Consider the following 17,300-nt stretch of genomic DNA (forward strand, 5'->3'; position numbering starts at 1 on the left):
TTGATTTGAGTCCTCTCCCTCTTTTTCTTGATGAGTCTGGCTAATGGTTTATCAATTTTGTTTATCTTCTCAAAGAATGAGCTTTTAGTTTTATTGATCTTTGCTACTGTTTTCTTTGTTTCTATTTCATTTATTTGTGCTCTGATCTTTATGATTTCTTTCCTTCTGCTAACTTTGGGTTTTGTTTGTTCTTCCTTCTCTAGTTCCTTTAGGTGTAAAGTTAGATTGTTTATTTGAAATTTTTCTTGTTTCTTGATGTAGGATTGTATTGCTATAAACTTCCCTCATAGAACTGCTTTTGCTGCATCCCATAGGTTTTGGATCATCGTGTTTTCATTGTCATTTGTCTCTAGGTATTTTTTGATTTCCTCTTTGATTTCTTCAGTGATCTCTTGGTTACTTAGTAACATATTGTTTAGCTTCCATGTCTTTGTGTTTTTTACGTTTTTTTCCCCTGTAATTCATTTCTAATCTCATAGTTGTGGTCAGAAAAGATGCTTGATATGATTTCAATTTTCATAAATTTACTGAGGCTTGATTTGTGACCCAAGATGTGATCTATCCTGGAGAATGTTCCATGTGCACTTGAGAAGAAAGTGTAATCTGCTGTTTTTGGATGGAATGTCCTATAAATATCAACTAAATCAATCTGGTCTATTGTTTCATTTATAGCTTCTGTTTCCTTATCTATTTTCATTTTGGATGATCTGTCCATTGGTGTAAGTGAGGTGTTAAAGTCCCCCACGATTACTGTGTTACCGTTGATTTCCTCTTTTATAGCTGTTACCAGTTTCCTTATGTATTGAGGTGCTCCTATGTTGGGTGCATATATATTTATAATTGGTATATCTTCTTCTTGGATTGATCCAATGATCATTATGTAGTGTCCTTCCTTGTCTCTTGTAACATTCTTTATTTTACAGTCTATTTTATCTGATACGAGTATTGCTACTTCAGCTTTCTTTTGATTTCCATTTGCATGGAATATCTTTTTCCATCCCCTCACTTTCAGTCTGAATGTGTCCCTAGGTCTGAAGTGGGTCTCTTGTAGACAGCATATATATGGGTCTTGTTTTTGTATCCATTCAGCAAGCCTGTGTCTTTTGGTTGGAGCATTAAATTCATTTACATTTAGGGTAATTATCAATATGTGTGTTCCTATGACCATTTTCTTAATTGTTTTGGGTTTGTTTTTGTAGGTCCTGTTCTTCTCTTGTGTTTCCCACTTAGAGAAGTTCCTTTAGCATTTGTTGTAGAGCTGGTTTGGTGGTGCTGAATTCTCTTAGCTTTTTCTTGTCTGTAAAGCTTTTGATTTCTACATCGAATCTGAATGAGATCCTTGCTGGGTAGAGTAATCTTGGTTGTAGGTTCTTCCTTTTCATCATTTTAAGTATATCATGCCACTCCCTTCTGGCTTGTAGAGTTTCTGCTGAGAAATCAGCTTTTAACCTTATGGGAGTTCCCTTGTATGTTATTTGTTGTTTTTCCCTTGCTTCTTTTAATAATTTTTCTTTGTCTTTAATTTTTGCCAATTTGATTACTATGTGTCTCAGTGTGTTTCTCCTTGGGTTTCTCCTGCCTGGGACTCTCTGCACTTCCTGGACTTGGGTGGCTATTTCCTTTCCCATGTTAGGGAAGTTTTCTACTATAATCTCTTCAAATATTTTCTCGGGTCCTTTCTCTCTCTCCTCTCCTTCTGGGACCCATATAATGCTAATGTTGTTGCGTTTAATGTTGTCCCATAGGTCTCTTAAGCTGTCTTCATTTCTTTTCATTCTTTTTTCTTTATTTTGTTCTGCAGCAGTGAATTCCACCATTCTGTCTTCCAGGTCACTTATCCGTTCTTCTGCTCCAGTTACTCTGCTATTGATTCCTTCTAGTGTAGTTTTCATTTCAGTTATTGTATTGTTCATCTCTGTTTGTTTGTTCTTTAATTCTTCTATGTCTTTTTTTTTTTTTTAATACTTCTATGTCTTTTTTTTTTTTTTTTTTTTAATGACCTGACTATTGTAAATAGTACTGCACTGAACATTGGGGTGCATGTATCTTTTTGAGTTATGGTTTTCTCTGGGTATATGCCCAGTATGGAATTGCTGGGTCATATGGTAATTCTATTTTTAGTTTTTTAAGGAACCTCCATACTGTTCTCCATAGTGGCTGTATCAATTTACATTCCCACCAACAGTGCACCCTCTCCGGCATTTGTTTTCTGTAGATTTTGTGATGATGGCCATTCTGACCAGTGTGAGGTGATACCTCATTGCAGTTTTGATTTGCATTTCTCTAATAATTAGTGGTGTTGAGCATCTTTTCATGTGCTTCTTGGCCATCTGTATGTCTTCTTTGGAGAAATGTCTATTTAGGTCTTCTGCCCATTTTTTGATTCGGTTGTTTGTTTTTATGATATTGAGCTGCATGAGCTGTTTGTATATTTTGGAGGTTAAACCTTTATCTGTTGCTTCATTTGCAATTATTTTTTCCTATTCTGAGGGTTGTCTTTTCATCTTCTGTATGGTTTCCTTTGCTATCCAGAAGCTTTTAAGTTTCATTAGGTCCCATTTGTTTATTTTTGTTTTTATTTCCATTACTCTAGAAGGTGGGTCAAAAAAGATCTTGCTGTGATTTTTGTCAAAGTGTGTTCTTCCTATATTTTCCTCTAGGAGTTTTATAGTGTCTGGTCTTACGTTTAGGTCTTTAATCCATTTTGAGTTTATTTTTGTGTGTGGTGTTAGGGAGTGTTCTAATTTCATTCTTTTACACGTAGCTGTCCAGTTTTCCCAGCAGAACTTATTGAAGAGAATGTCTTTCTCCATTGTATATTCTTGCCTCCTTTGTCATAGATTAGTTGACCACAGGTGTGTGGGTTTATCTCTGGGCTTTCTATCCTGTTGCATTGATCTATATTTCTGTTTCTGTGCCAGTACCATACTATCTTGATTACTGTAACTTTGTAGTATAGTCTGAAGCCAGGGAGCATGATTCCTCCAGCTCCGTATTTTTTTTATTTCCTCAAGATTGCTTTGGCTATTTGGGGTGTATTACATATTAGACCTGAATAACCAGGGAAAGTACTGATAAGTTCTGTGTCTGTATATGTGTGTGTGTCTTCAAATATATAGGCTTCTTAGAAATTTGAAATGTAGCCTTTTGTGTCAACACTAGGCTTTTCTAGAACTTTTCAGAATGTATTTAATCTTTTTTTTTTTTAACATCTTTATTGGAGTATAATTGTTTTACAATAGTGTGTTAGTTTTCCCTCTACAACAAACTAAATCAGTTATACATACACACATGCTCCCACATCTCCTCCCTCTTGCATCACCCTCTCTTCCACCCTCCCTATCCCACCCCCCCAGGCAGTCACAAAGCACAGAGGTGATCTCCCTGTGCTATGCAGCAGCTTCCCACCAGCTATCTAATTTACATTTGATAGTGTATATATGTCCCTGCCACTCCCCCACTTCATCACAGCCCACCCCTCCCACTCCCCATATCCTCAAGTCCATGCTCGAGTAAGTCTGTGTTTTATTCCCGTCCTACCACTAACCTCTTCATGACATTTTTTTCCCTTAGAGTCCATATATATGTGTTAGCATACGGTATTTGTTTTTCTCCTTCTGACTTACTTCACTCTGTATGACAGACTCCAGGTCCATCCACCTCATTATAAATAACTCAGTTTCATTTCTTTTTATGGCTAAGTAATATTCCATTGTATATATGTGCCACATCTTCTTTATCCATTCATCTGTTGATGGAGACTTAGGTTGCTTCCATGTCCTGGCTATTGTAAATAGAGCTGCAATGAACATTTTGGTACATGAGTCTTTCTGAATTATGGTTTTCTCAGGGTATATTCCCAGTAGTGGGATTGCTGGGTCGTATGGTAGTTCTATTTGTAGTTTTTTAAGGAACCTCCATACTGTTCTCCATAGCGGCTGTATCAATTTACATTCCCACCAGCAGTGCAAGAGGGTTCCCTTTTCTCCACACTCTCTCCAGCATTTATTGTTTCTAGAGTTTTTGATGATGGCCATTCTGACTGGTGTGAGATGATATCTCATTGTAGTTTTGATTTGCATTTCTCTAATGATTAATGAGGTTGAGCATTCTTTCATGTGTTTGTTAGCAATCTGTATATCTTCTTTGGAGAAATGTCTATTTAGTTCTTCTGCCCATTTTTGGATTGGGTTGTTTGTTTTTTTGTTATTGAGCTGCATGAGTTGCTTATAAATTTTGGAAATTAATCCTTTGTCAGTTGCTTCATTTGCAAATATTTTCTCCCATTCTGAGGGTTCTCTTTTGGTCTTGTTTATGGTATCCTTTGCTGTGCAAAAGCTTTTAAGTTTCATTAGGTCCCATTTGTTTATTTGTGTTTTTATTTCCATTTCTCTAGGAGATGGGTCAAAAAGGATCTTGCTGTGATTTATGTCATATAGTGTTCTGTCTATGTTTTCCTCTAAGAGTTTGATAGTGTCTGGCCTTACATTTAGGTCTTTAATCCATTTTGAGTTTATTTTTGTGTGTGGTGTTAGGGATTGTTCTAATTTCATACTTTTACATGTAGCTGTCCAGTTTTCCCAGCACCACTTATTGAAGAGGCTGTCTTTTCTCCACTGTATATCCTTCCCTCCTTTATCAAAGATAAGGTGACCATATGTGTGTGGGTTTATCTCTGGGCTCTCTATCCTGTTCCATTGATCTATATTTCTGTTTTTGTGCCAGTACCATATTGTCTTGATTACTGTAGCCTTGTAGTAGAGTCTGAAGTCAGGGAGCCTAATTCCTCCAGCTCCATTTCTCGTTCTCAAGATTGCTTTGGCTATTCGGGGTCTTTTGTGTTTCCATACAAATTGTGAAATTTTTTGTTCTAGTTTTTTGAAAAATGCCATTGGTAGTTTGAAGGGGATTGCAGTGAATCTGTAGATTGCTTTGGGTAGTATAGTCATTTTCACAATGTTGATTCTTCCAATCCAAGAACATGGTATATTTCTCCACCTATTTGTATCATCTTTAATTTCTTTCATCAGTGTCTTATAGTTTTCTGCATACAAGTCTTTTGTCTCCTTAGGTAGGTTTATTCCTAGATATTTTATTCTTTTTGTTGCAATGGTAAATGGGAGTGTTTTCTTAATTTCACTCTCAGATTTTTCATCATTAGTGTATAAGAATGCCAGAGATTTTTGTGCATTAATTTTGTATCCTGCAACTTTACCAAATTCATTGATTAGCTCTAGTAGTTTTCTGGTAGCATCCTTAGGATTCTCTATGTATAGTATCATGTCATCTGCAAACAGTGACAGCTTTACTTCTTCTTTTCCTATTTGGATTCCTTTTATTTCTTTTTCTTCTCTGATTGCTGTGGCTAGAACTTCCAAAACTATGTTGAATAAGAGTGGTGAGAGTGGGCAACCTTGTCTTGTTCCTGATCTTAGTGGAAATGGTTTCAGTTTTTCACCATTGAGAACGATGCTAGCTGTGGGTTTGTCATATATGGCCTTTATTATGTTGAGGAAAGTTCCCTCTATGCCCACTTTCTGCAAGGTTTTTATCATAAATGAGTGTTGAATTTTGTCAAAAGCTTTCTCTGCATCTATTGAGATGATCATATGGTTTTTCTCCTTCAGTTTGTTGATATGGTGTATCACATTGATTGATTTGCGTATATTGAAGAATCCTTGCATTCCTGGGATAAACCCCACTTGATCATGGTGTATGATCCTTTTAATGTGCTGTTGGATTCTGTTTGCTAATATTTTGTTGAGGATTTTTGCATCTATGTTCATCAGTGATATTGGCCTGTAGTTTTCTTTCTTTGTGACGTCTTTGTCTGGTTTTGGTATCAGGGTGATGTTGGCCTCATAGAATGAGTTTGGGAGTGTTCCTCCCTCTGCTATCTGTTGGAAGAGTTTGAGAAGGATAGGTGTTAGCTCTTCTCTAAATGTTTGATAGAATTCGCCTGTGAAGCCATCTGGTCCTGGGCTTTTGTTTGCTGGAAGATTTTTAATCACAGTTTCAATTTCAGTGCTTGTGATTGGTCTGTTCATATTTTCTATTTCTTCCTGGTTCAGTCTCGGCAGGTTGTGCATTTCTAAGAATTTGTCCATTTCTTCCAGGTTGTCCATTTTATTGGCATACAGTTGCTTGTAGTAATCTCTAATAATCTTTTGTATTTCTGCAGTGTCAGTTGTTATATCTCCTTTTTCATTTCTAATTCTATTGATTTGAGTCTTCTCCCTTTTATTCTTGATGAGTCTGGCTAATGGTTTATCAATTTTATTTATCTTCTCAAAGAATCAGCTTTTAGTTTTATTGATCTTTGCTATTGTTTCCTTCACTTCTTTTTCATTTATTTCTGATCTGATCTTTATGATTTCTTTCCTTCTGCTAAATTTGGGGGTTTTTTGTTCTTCTTTCTCTAATTGCTTTAAGTGCAAAGTTAGGTTGTTTATTCGAGATGTTTCCTGTTTCTTAAGGTATGATTGTATTGCTATAAACTTGCCTCTTAGAACTGCTTTTGCTGTATCCCATAGGTTTTGGGTCGTTGTGTCTCCATTGTCATTTGTTTCTAAGTATTTTTTGATTTCCTCTTTGATTTCTTCAGTGATCACTTCGTTATTAAGTAGTGTATTGTTTAGCCTCCATGTGTTTGTATGTTTTACAGATCTTTTCCTATAATTGATATCTAGTCTCATAGCGTTGTGGTCGGAAAAGATACTTGATACGATTTCAATTTTCTTAAATTTGCCAAGGCTAGATTTGTGACCCAATATATGATCAATCCTGGAGAATGTTCCATGAGCACTTGAGAAAAATGTGTATTCTGTTGTTTTTGGATGGAATGTCCTATAAATATCAATTAAGTCCATCTTGTGTAATGTATCATTTAAAGCTTGTGTTTCCTTATTTATTTTCATTTTGGATGATCTGTCCATTGGTGAAAGTGGGGTGTTAAAGTCCCCCATTATAATTGTGTTACTGTCGATTTCCCCTTTTAAGGCTGTTAGTATTTGCCTTATGTATTGAGGTGCTCCTATGTTGGGTGCATAAATATTTACAATTGTTATATCTTCTTCATGGATCGATCCCTTGATCATTATGTAGTGTCCTTCTTTGTCTCTTGTAATAGTCTTTATTTTAAAGTCTATTTTGTCTGATATGAGAATTGCTACTCCAGCTTTCTTCTGATTTCCATTGGCATGGAATATCTTTTTCCATCCCTTACTTTCAGTCTGTATGTGTCCCTAGGTCTGAAGTGGGTCTCTTGTAGACAGCATATATATGGGTCTTGTTTTTGTATCCATTCAGCCAGTCTGTGTCTTTTGGTGGGAGCATTTAATCCATTTACATTTAAGGTAATTATCGATATGTATGTTCCTATTACCATTTACTTAATTGTTTTGGGTTGTTCTTGTAGGTCTTTTCCTTCTCTTGTGTTTCTTGCCTAGAGAAGTTCCTTTAGGATTTGTTGTAGAGCTGGTTTGGTGGTGCTGAACTCTCTCAGTTTTTGCTTGTCTGTAAAGGTTTTAATTTCTCCATCAAATCTGAATGAGATCCTTGCTGAATAGAGTAATCTTGGTTGTAGGTTTTTTTCCTTCATCACTTTAAATATGTCCTGCCACTCCCTTCTGGCTTGTAGAGTTTCTGCTGAAAGATCAGATGTTAGCCTTATGGGGATTCCCTTGTGTGTTATTTGTTGTTTTTCCCTTGCTGCTCTTAATATGTTTTCTTTGTATTTAATTTTTGACAGTTTGATTATTATGTGTCTTGGCGTGTTTCTCTTTGGGTTTATCCTGTATGGAACTCTCTGTGCTTCCTGGACTTGATTGACTATTTCCTTTCCTATATTAGGGAAGTTTTCAACTATAATCTCTTCAAATATTTTCTCAGTCCCTTTCTTTTTCTCTTCTTCTTCTGGGACCCCTATAATTCGAATGTTGGTGCGTTTAATGTTGTCCCAGAGGTCTCTGAGACTGTCCTCAGTTCTTTTCATTCTTTTTTCTTTCTTCTGCTCTGCAGTAGTTATTTCCACTATTTTATCTTCCAGGTCACTTATCCGTCCTTCTGCCTCAGTTATTCTGCTATTGATCCCATCTAGAGTATTTTTAATTTCATTTATTGTGTTGCTCATCGTTGCTTGCTTCCTCTTTATTTCTTCTAGGTCCCTGTTAACTGTTTCTTGCAAATTGTCTATTCTATTTCCACGATTTTGCATCACCTTCACCATCATTATTCTAAATTCTCTTTCAGGTAGATTGGCTATTACCTCTTCATCTGTTAGGTCTGGTGTGTTTTTATCTTGCTCCTTCATCTGTTGTGTGTTTTTCTGTCTTCTCATTTCGCTTATCTTACTGTGTTTGAGGTCTCCTTTTTGCACGCTGCAGGTTCGAAGTTCCTGTTGTTTTTGGTGGCTGTCCCCAGTGGCTAAGGTTGGTTCAGTGGGTTGAGTAGATTCCCTGGTTGGGGGGGACTAGTGCCTCTGTTCTGGTGGATGAGGCTGGATCTTGTCTTTCTGGTGGGCAGGTCCTCGTCTGGTGGTGTGTTTGGGGATGTTGGTAACCTTATTATGATTTTAGGCAGCCTCTCTGCTAATGGATGGGGCTGTAGACCTGTCTTACTCTTTGTTGGGGATAGGGTGTCCAGCACTGTTCTTTGCTGGTCCTTGGGTGAAGCTGGGTCTTGGTGTTGAGATGGAGGTCTCTGGGAGATTTTCGCCGTCTGATATTACATGGAGCTCGGAGGTCTCTTGTGGACTAGTGTCTTGAGGTTGGTTCTCCCACCTCAGGGACACCGCCCTGGTGCCTGGCTGGAGCGCCAAGAACCTTTAATCCACACGGCTCAAAATAAAAGGTAGAATAAATAGAGAGGAAAGAAAAGGAAGGAAGGAGGGAGGGAGGGAAGGAAGGAAGAAAGGAAGGAAGAAATGAAGGAAGGAAGCAAGAAAGCAAGGACGGAAGGTGCAGAGGAAGAAAGGGAGGAAGGAAGAGAGGAAGGGAGGAAAGAAGGGGGGAAGGAAGGAAGAAAGGAGGGAAGGAGGGAAGAAAGGAAGAAAGAAAGGGAGAAGACAGAGTAGTATAAAGTATAGTTATTAAAATGAAAAATAATTATTAAGAAGAAAAATTTCCTTTTAAAACAAACAAACAAACAAACAAAAAAAACAGAAAAATGGGTCGGTCTAACCCTAGGACAAATGGTGCAAGCAAAGCTATACAGACAAAATCTCACACAGCAGCACACACATACACACCCACAGAAAGAAAAAAAAGGGGAAAATAATAGTATATCTTGCTCCCAAAGTCCACCTCCTCAACTTGGGATGATTCGTTGTCTATTCAGGTTTTCAACAGATGCAGGGCACTTCAAGTTGATTGTGGAGCTTTAATCCGCCGCTTCTGAGGCTGCTGGGAGAGACCTCCCCCTCTCCTCTCTGTTCGCACAGCTCCTGGGGTTCAGCTTTGGACTTGGTCCCGCCTCTGCGTGTAGGTTGTCCGAGGGCGACTGCCCTTCGCTCAGACAGGACGATGTTAAAGGAGCAGTTGATTCGGGGGCTCCAGCTCACTCAGGCTGGGGGGAGGGAGTGGCACGGGGGCGGGGCAAGTCCGCGACGTCAGAGGCCGACGTGACGCTGCACAGGCCCAAGGCGCGCCATGCGTTCTCCCGGGGAAGCTGTCCCTGGATCCCGGGACCCCGGCAGTGGCGGACTGCACGGACTCCCGGGAGGGCCGGTGTGGAGAGTGACCTGTGCTCACACACAGGCCTCTTGGTGGTGGCAGCAGCAACCTTAGCGTCCGACACCCGTCTCTACTGTCCGTGCCGACAGCCGCGGCTCGCGCCCGTTTCTGGAGCTCCTCTACGCGGTGCTCTTAATCCCCTCACCTCACACCCGAGGAAGCAAAGAGGCAAGAAAAAGTCTCTTGTCTCTTCGGCAGCTCCGCGCCCGGCTCTAGGGCTCCTTTAAGTGGCGCACTTAATCCCCTCTCCTCGCGCCCAGGCAGCAAAGAGGGAGGAAAAGGTCTCTTGCCTCTTCGGCAGCTCCAGACTTCTCCCGAACTCCCTCCCGGCCAGCCGTGGCGCACTAGCCCCCTTCAAGCTGTCTTCACTCTGCCAACTCCAGACCTTTCCCCGGGATCGGACTGAAGCCCGAGCCTCAGCTCCCGGCCCCGCCCGCCCCGGCAGGCGAGCAGACAAGCCTCTCGGACTGGTGAGTGCCGGGCGGCACCGATCCTCTGCGGGAATCTCTCCGCTTTGCCCTCCGCACCCCTGTGGCTGAGCTGTCCTCCGCGGCTCCGGAGCTTCCCCCTCCAGCACCCGCAGTCTCCGCCCCCGAAGGGGCCTCTAGTGTGTGGGAGTCTTTCCTCCTTCACGGCTCCCTCCCACTGGCGTAGGTCCCGTCCCTATTCTTTTGTCCCTGTTTATTCTTTTTTCTTTTGCCCTACCCAGATATGTGGGGAGTTTCTTGCCTTTTTGGAGGTCCGAGGTCCTCTGCCAGCATTCGGTGGGTGCTCTACAGGAGAAGCTCCACGTGTAGATGTATTTCTGATGTCTCTGTGAGGAGGAAGGAGATCTCCGCGTCTTACTCTTCCGCCATCTTTAAGCCGTCTATGTCTTTGTTAAACATTTCTTGCATCTTCTGGATCTTTGCCTCCATTCTTTTTCCAAGGTCCTGGATCATCTTCACTATCATTATTCTGAATTCATTTCTGGAAGGTTGCCTATCTCCTCTTCATTTAGTTGCTTTTCTGGGGTTTTATCTTGTTCCTTCATTGGTACATAGCCCTCTGCCTTTTCATCTTGTCTGTCTTTCTGTGAATGTGGTTTTTGTTCCACAGGCTGCAGGATTGCAGTTCTTCTTGTTTCTGCTGTCTGCCCTCTGGTGGATGAGGCTATCTAAGAGGCTTACGCAAGTTTCCTAGATGAGGGTTTTAAATCAGGTAAGGAATTAAAGGAAAGTATGACAAGTATGGCTCATCAAATAAGTAATATCAATAAAGAGGCAGAAATTATAAAGATCTAAAAACCAAACAGAAATTTTGGAATGAAAATGTGCAATCAGTGAAATGAAAAAAAAGATCAGTAGAGGGTGCTCAATAACAGATTTGAACTGGTAGAACAAAGAATCAATGACCTTAAAGACAGTTTACAGAGTCTGCCCAGTCTGAGAAACACAAATAAAAAAGTGAATAAAAATGAACAGGCTCAGAGACCGGCAAGATATTATCAATGTAACAACATATGCATAATGGGAGCCCCCAAAAGCAAAGAGAGAGTGGGCATTAAAAAGTATTTGATGATATAATGGCTGAAGACTTCCCAAATTTGATGAAAAACATAAATCCACGCATCCAAGCAGCTCAGTAAAATCCCAGTAGAATAAGTTTGAAGAGCTCACACCTAGATACACCATAGTCAAATTTCAAAAGTCAAAAACAAAGAGAAATTTTGAAAACTGTAAGAGAAAAAAAAAATGACCCATTATGTACACCGTTCTCAGTAAGGTCAATGGCTGACTTATCAGAAACCACAGCTATCAGAAGGCAGTGGAATGACATATTCAAAGAGATGAAAGAAAAAGACCATCAATCAAAAATCCATTATCCAGCAAAACTCTCCTTCAGAAAATGAAGGAGAAATTAACACATTTCCAGGTTGAGCTAATTATTTTCATCTTTCCTCTCCACCATCTTCAGCATGGCAACCTCATCCTCGGGGTAGCTCCCCTCATGGTCACAGAATATAGCTCCAGACATCACAATCTCATGACAACATTAAGATCTTTTCAAAATAAAAGAACATGTTTCCTAGAATTCCTCCAACCAACCTTTCCTCACTGGTCAGAATTATGACACATTCTAATGTTACTGGCAGAGGAAAGAGTAGCATCATGATTGGCTTGGTAAACTCTCTGAGTTTACTAATGATGCTGGCCTCCTCAGAAACTCATAGAAGAAGCAAAGATACCTGGATAAACGCAGGATTCTATTAGGAAACAACAAGGCTGGGTGGCCCTGTGGTAGGTAGCCAGTAGTGTCTGCCATGGAGAGATTTATTAAATTTTATTTCGATGCTTTTGTGGGGTGATTTTTATCTTCAGTCTCTCTCCCCTTCTCTCTCCTTCTCTCCCCACATTCTGCTCCATCTTCTCACCAGCACCACCACCACAGCCAAAGCTGTCCAAAAATTTTAACAACATTTTCAGTTACAAACATCAGCATGATGTTCCACTGTGCCAAAACCCACTGTAGCTATGAATTAATTTTTGTCCAAACCATGACAAAATGGTGGACTTCAAGACTCTGTTGGCTGCTTCCTTATGCTTCCCATCTACCTGTCCTCCTTGTCAGTGACACAATGATTCAGACTGTGTGTTTAAGTCAAGCTAAACTGACTGATCTTTGCACAAAATTTCCAGCTCTCACTTCTGAGACTTGATGCAGCCACACCATTCTCCAAAGAGCACCTTTCACATCACAGCTGCGTAATAAATGTGTGTGGGAAGAATGAAAACGGAGCAACGAGACTTAGCAACTGCTTGAATTCAGTCCTTCATTCATTTAATTGTGACAACTCCTGGAGACATGACAGTGAGCAAACAGTCTAGCCCCTAGACTCCTATGCCCCTGAAGATAGACAGACGGTAGGAGAGAGCGAGATCAAAACTCTATGACTAAAAGAACAGTATTTCTACAGAAATAGGGAAGTGAAGAAGATCTGGCTTGGAATGGAATATCATGATGTTGATTTGGTATATGTTGAGTCTGAAGTGATGGGGGACACATTCAGTTGGAATTGTCCCCAGTGTGTGTATGTGCACATATATGGATGTGCTACTCTAGACATCACCATTATCACCACCACCATCATTCTCATCATCATCAGCAGCAGCAGCACTAACATTCCCCAAGTACTTCTAAGAGCCAGATTCTTGTACTAATAGGCTCACATGGAAATATGCACTTATTTGCAGGTTACTATCAATTCATTACACATATTTCCATAGATGATTATCTTATTTGTAGCTTTCCGTTCTATGATTATCCCATAAAGGGCATTAATTGAATTTTCCTTGGGGTGAAGACTATATCTGAGTTTTTCCCTACTGGTATGTGCAAGAGAGACCTAGTGAATAAAACTGTCATTGACATACAATATGAACAGCCTGAGTACAGAAGAATGAGGTAAATCAAAAGGAAGACAAGAAGGGTGGTGATGGAGTCTTCATCAAATGACAGGCGATTACAATATCATGAACATAAAATGCAGGGCTCATAAGGGGTAGGAAATTGAATTAACCACGTATGGCAGTAACCTTGAAAGTGGACAAACAGTAAAACAAATTAGCCAGGATCTTAAACTTAAAAAGGCAGAAAGATGGTTTCTCCCCATTATTTTGTTTGCTTGTTTTAATTAACTTAGCAGAGAAGATATTCAGACAGGTATCAGATCTGAAGTTCACACACTTGCTACAATGTCGATTTGGGTGATGACATTTTCATTTCATGCTACGGAGAACTTATGTACCTGGAATAATGAACTGGGAATCTTTCAACCATTGCTATAAAACCTGACCACAGCAAACCAACCCCCTGACGAAGCAGGAGCTACAAGAGCCATTCCCCTATTCACTCACCTACATCACCATTCACCTCACACCTGCCTTCCCAGTTGCATTGTTTCTTAAACAGATAGACTTCCTCTTAGCAATATTTGATCAGCAGGGGAATTTTGGTTTACCCCTTGTTCAACCTTTGAATAATTGAGAAGAAATTCTGTCAGAATATAGCTTTGTCCAAATGAGAAGTGAGAAAAGATTGACAAGCTCGTCTCCCTGACTGCCAATGAGCAGCACCACCAGGCCACAGACCCAAGAGGCAGTCGCTCTCAAGGTCAGCAGCTTCCCACAGACCTCTCCATGAGCTCACCTCATGGTCTCACTTCCATGGCCACATGTGCTTGGCTTCTTGGTTTTCCTTGCAGGTTCCAACTAGCTCACCAGTACCAGTGCTTCAGGAGGGGTTCTCTCTGATCTTCCCCAACCTTCCTTCCAGATTGCCACTTCCCCAGCTCCTCCTACCTTTGTGTCAGGTCTAACTCTTACACTAAATCCCTTCTTCCTACCACCCTCATAGTGGCTATGCTTCCCTGACTGCTCCTGGCTGCCATAGAAACTGAATATCCTTTCTCATCACTCTATGCTAACAAAAAGCCCTCCTTCCCCTGAAACAAAGAGATGCCTTAGGCCAGCTTGAGTAAAGCTTGTGTTTTAATCAAGGCAAAAGAAAGTGAATTAGTAATTTGCAAATTATTACCATTCAAAAGAGTTGTAATATGGACCCAGTAATACGTTTTCCACTGGACCAGCCCAAGCTTACTAAATAGCTACAGGATTTAAGAAGGGGACAATGAAAGATAAAATTAGAAAGAGTAAATGTTATCAAACAGCTAAAATAAAGTTTATGAACTTGGAAGATATGAGGTCACAGAGGTCACCACCAAAGAAGTTCATGAGAAATGCATGCTTAGAGAAAATGTCAGTGTTTTAATATTGAAGATCCCAAGGACCGTGCATGTCAGAATCTGACTAAAATAAAGCTGAGAAAAAAATATTCATTAGTCACTAAATGGACTAGAATGTCATTCAGCTAATAGTCTCTTGCAAGTGATAGCTCACTGAAGACAGAGACACATAAAGAATGATCTTTGTGTACACATGTTCAATTCGCCAGCATCCCAGGTAGTAGTGTGAGCTTACCAGAAAAGCTGTAGGGCCAGAGTCAGCCTCAGAGACTCTTTGTGCCTGCCTGGGACCACTGGTATGAATTTCTCTGAGCCTCATGAAGATCCTCTGGGAGCTAAGCTCTTTCCATTCTTCCAGAGCAGCAGGCAGGGAGCTTCTAGATCGGTACATCATAATGGCATCTCTGTTGTCAATGTCATATTTGGAACCCAACATCTTTTGGAGAAGCCAGCCAGCCTGGTGCCTAGAGAATGATGGTGACCCAGCCAAGAAAAGAAACTAAATGGTTCTGAATCTCTCCACCAGTGATTCCCTCCACATATAAGAAAGGCTGTTTCTAGACCCTCTGGAAGTAGGCATAGCATGACTTTGGTTCTCCTTGCGTCCTTTCCTGAGACCCTTTTGTAGCACCACTCCCCCTGTCCCATCTCTAATCCTCAGCCCTCAGTTTGGGGTTGGAGCCAGGCCAAGTGGCCAAGAGTCCCTGTCCCAGTCCCCAACTCTTCAACGGAACCCTCATCCCCTCAGGATCTGGTGTCAAAGGCGATCACTTGCTATTCTAATGATCCCCACCAATATCAGCAGCCTGACTATCTGATGGGAGGAGACCACTTCCCTTCCCAGCCCGACCCTCCACCCCTGTATAATTAGCACTTATGCATTTTCCTGCAGTTCCTGCGTTGTCTCAACAAAGAGGGCACTGTTCTGGAGTTTAGTCCAATGGCAAAAGTCTAGATCATTTCAATTACCCTAAAAGGGCATTTTCTTAAAGAAGTCTGAAATCAAAACAATAAATTTTATTGTCTCCTGGAACCCACCTCTAAACCAATTCAATTCAATAAGAGATTACTGCCCTACAGGCCCACTGTGCCTGTGATTTAGGGTCAGCACGGAATGAAGTTGTCCTGCTCACACATTACACGGGTCTCTGAAGAGCAGGGTGACCATGCGACTGGTTTGCCTGACACGTGCCAGCTGTCCAGGGGTAATTATTATTATTATTAATTTTTATTGTGCTACGCGGGCCTCTCACTGCTGTGGCCTCTCCCATTGCGGAGCACAGGCTCCAGACACGCAGGCTCAGTGGCCATGGCTCACGGGCCCAGCCGCTCTGCGGCATGTGGGATCCTCCCGGACCGGGGCACGAACCCGTGTCCCCTGCATCGGCAGGCGGACTCCCAGCCACTGCACCACCAGGGAAGCCCCAGGAGTAATTACTGATAGCACCCCCTTCTGCTCAGATATTCTCCCAGTTCACACAATTGTCTATATGGCCGTTCTACTAAAGACCCAGCAATTCTGGGTCCTTGGGGCTTTTCTCTTTGCCTTGCTCTTTTACTTCTATCCCAAAGCATCTTGAGAGGGCCTCATTCTGACACTGCTATTTGTCCCCAGGCTTCAAGGTGCCAAGTAGGGCTGTGTCCCTGGGGTCCTCTATGTGCCAAAGTCACACCACATTCATTGAAAAAGTGAAGAAAGTCTCTCTCCCTCTCTGCACACTGCATCTCTTGGGTCCCAGAGCAGCACCAGTCTATGACCTGAGCCCCCAAGAGTTCCCTGACCACTGAGCCCACAGCCATTCTCTGCGGGCCTCAAACTTGCCTCTTTGGAGTGAACCAGGGGATACAACAGATCTCAACCAACTCTGTCCTTACCCCACTGCCTGTGACCCCTGCCCAGGCTCCTGCCCCCACCAGCACACCAGACCTGAATACCTGCTGTTACAGGTTGAATTGTCACCAAAAAAATATATGTTGAAGCCCTAACTCATTGGTACCTGTGACCTTATTTGGAAATAGGACCCTTGCCGATGTAATCCAGTTAAGATTACACCTAGGGTGGGCTCTAGTCCAAAATGACTGGACTAGAAGAGGAAAACGCCAGGTGGAGACAGAGATACACAGGGACAACGCTGTGTGATGACAGAGGCAGAGATTGGAGTGATGCAGCTACAAGCCAAGGAATGCCAGGGATTGCTGGCCACCATCAGGAGCTAGGAAGAGGCAAGGAAGGATTCTACCCAGAGTCTCAGAGGAAGTATGGCTGCCGACAACTTGATTTTGAACTTCTTGCCTCCAGAACTGTGAGAGAATAAATTTCTGTTGTTTTAAGTCACCAAAGTTATGGTAATTTGTTACAGCAGCCCTAGGAAACTAATCCACCCACTTCGGCTGAAGATGGGACACCTGCAACTAAACCTGTATGGTATAAACGCACTTCATCTCATTATGCTTCATTTCCCTGACCTTGTAGTTGCTAACCACAGAAAATTAAGAGGCAAAACAGAAAACCTTGCTCATTCTAAGAACAGGGGAAAAGGCCAGAAGACAGACTTATTCTCTGCTATTTTTTCAAAATCCACCAACACTGATGTTCAACAGCCTCATTATCTTATGAGATAAAAAGCCTTCTATACTTCGCTGCTGGATAAACTACAATCAGGACATGGGAGCGAGTTTGTGTAGAGGCGTGGGGCAGGACAAGATGTGGAGAGGAAATTGCCCATTCTGACACCTCTGAAGCGATATGCTCAAATATCATCTTGATATCCAATCCAGATCAGCTG

The sequence above is a fragment of the Kogia breviceps genome, chromosome 13 (genome assembly GCF_026419965.1).
Source record: "Kogia breviceps isolate mKogBre1 chromosome 13, mKogBre1 haplotype 1, whole genome shotgun sequence".
NCBI lineage: Eukaryota > Metazoa > Chordata > Mammalia > Artiodactyla > Physeteridae > Kogia > Kogia breviceps.